At 39.5% G+C, this 2604-nt stretch overlaps 1 long non-coding RNA gene across 1 annotated transcript; it reads right to left on the minus strand.

Moving 5' to 3' along the window:
• Positions 1-760: 760 nt before the first annotated feature.
• Positions 761-2367, minus strand: LOC134100969 (uncharacterized). The gene is made up of 2 exons (XR_009941336.1): positions 2274-2367; positions 761-1451 (listed from the first exon to the last, which is right to left on the minus strand). It is a non-coding gene; the product is annotated as an uncharacterized LOC134100969 (long non-coding RNA).
• Between the last annotated feature and the right edge of the window lie 237 nt (positions 2368-2604).

The raw sequence follows: 2604 nt of genomic DNA on the forward strand, positions 1-2604 counted from the left end.
ATTCATTTAAGAAATGTAGTGAAAACCGCTGTTGTGAGTTAACTTCATGTTAATGTTACTAGCCCAGGTACTTGAGTTAGCTATAATCAACAAACAGACTGTGTAAGGGTAACATATGTGTTTTCTTCAAAAAACCTTTAGGGAATAGTTAGTCTGTTGTCAATTTACAGCCTCGGTTGTTGCATTTAAGATCACAACGTTTGTGAAGACATTAACCTAAGCCGAAGATTCCTCAATCCTCACATTAAACGGCTTGCTTTCTTCTTGCTGAGGTGAACCGCTATGAACCTGACTGTATACTTTGAACACGGGAGCTGTGATAACGAGCGACATCTAGTCAACATACCATTGTCAGTTATAGGTTAGACACAAGGAAACAAAAGTGTACTGTAACATATGCGTGTGCCAAATCAATATATGCAACACAAGAACAGACTGATATGTCCCACATTAGAGTGTAATTCAAATAATTTGATTATAACAATGATTAACAATCTACCATTCTTGCCTGTGTCAAGTTTCTCTTTAGGTGATCCAGCCAGGCTGAACCAGTGGGTGCTGAACATGAGGAGCTGGCTCCTAACAGTTCTCGACCAGTGACAACTTCTGATTTCAAAGACTCTTCACCAGCAGACCCCTTCATGATTACCTTATTTACATCTGAGTTTGCAAAGCAGTCTATATACTGACTATTTACTAGCTTACAACATTGTGTTATTTACCTGTAATGCTCAAGACATAAGTAAAAATGCAAATGTACTTCCGCATCTGGGTCTTTAATTCAACCTACTGATTGTTTTTGCTCCCACTGCAATTTAATCGTAAATGTTTGACAGCATAGACAAAACTGGTTTGACAAGTTAAATGTAGGTCACAGTTGACCAGAAAAGTCCCATAAACATTTGTGTTTTTATTTTCAACTTCAGTGCCATCAACAGTAATTTTGTTAATGAACAGACATTGGTTTTGACATAAGTAAAGGAAAGGGTGTAACAGTCCATCAGTATCAGTAACAGCATCTCTTAGAAAAGTTCCATAACCATTTGTAAGTGCAAGTTCAGTGCCATCAAAATGCAGGTTGCCTACTGAATTCGGCTGGATACAGACATTCAACAATATTTTAAAAATATTAATTGCCCCAGACAGATTAACCTGGTCTCTAAGAAACAATGCAAAGTTGTGTGGATGGGGCATGAGACCCAACACAAAGCATAAAAATATGATAATGGTCATGTGGGGGGGGATGGAGATCACACAGGTTCTGCTTCATCTCTGCGGCAAAATCCACTCTTCAGGGACTAGGCAAAAAGGAGAAGGATGCTATGCCACCTCAGTCGACCCCAGCCAAGCCATTTCACCTGCATTTAGTCCCAGGTTAGAGCTCAGGGACCTCCTTGCCACCTCCTCTCCACAGCAAACATAGCAGTCTTCAATGATCCACACATTAGGTACTGCCAAAATAGAAAGGTAAACATTTAATTACATTCATACCTGTGTAACCTACAATGAAATGCAATACAAGTACAACACAAGTGTCAACTAACAACACTTGTAATCACCAGTATTCACGAGTGTGATTTTGACAGTAAAATTACATATTGTGTAAATCATTGCTCTAAAATTGTATTTAGTTTTACTCATTGCATAATCCATAACACAACACCCTTGTATATTCATTGTTTTCATTAGGTCCCTTTCCACAGGTGTATAAAATCAAGCACCTTGACTATGCATGCAGACAGCATGGTGTTTGATTAATACACCTGTGGAAAGGGACCTGATGAAACCCATGATTATTGCTAAAACATAAAACACATCAATGATGTACAACTAATACCAGACTAAGATTTTGTCAATAACTTGACGGAATAAAGCGAGCTTGATGTTGACATAAATTATTGTTAATGTTACAATGAAATGACCGCCACATTCATGTCTCAGGATCATACGTTTCAACGTTTCATAACTACATTACCAATAATAAAATGAGAACAGAGATGGGTAACGTTAATCACTAAAGCTAAAGATCAATGTATCTGTAGTGGAGTCTAACTTTCTCTATCGTTTATTGTAAATGGGGTAACGTAACGTTAACAGCTAGCTTATTTCACCTGCTAGAAGGCGCAAACACAACTCCGTTCATTATAGTAGGCTAACTTGTTAGCAGCACTAACTATTCACATGAGTTTACCCGGTTAGCTTGCAGGATACATAATCATAAGATGTCTGAACACATGCCTTTAAGAGACATACATGAACACGGTTCAACTTACCAGCAAATTCAGGTGGGTTAGACTCAGTCTTCGACTTCGGTGGCTTCGCAGTAAACGTAGCAGTAGCCAAGCTTGCCAGTCTCGTAACGTATTAGCTGCTTAGCTGAACAAGCCGAGCAGAACAGAACACCTCTTCGGCTCAGTTTCGCACAAAGCCCGCCCTTTCACCCATTTGATTGGATTGGCCAGAATGTGGGCGTGGTTAGGATTTCCCAACGTTTCCCAAGATGGCGCCGCCCATACCCCCCATAAACGGCTTCATTTGAGTTCTTCAGAAATCTATGGGTGACGTCACAGACGCTTTGTCCATATTTTTTACAGTCTATGGTTG

This window comes from Sardina pilchardus, chromosome 14 (assembly GCF_963854185.1).
Source record: "Sardina pilchardus chromosome 14, fSarPil1.1, whole genome shotgun sequence".
Classification (NCBI taxonomy): domain Eukaryota; kingdom Metazoa; phylum Chordata; class Actinopteri; order Clupeiformes; family Clupeidae; genus Sardina; species Sardina pilchardus.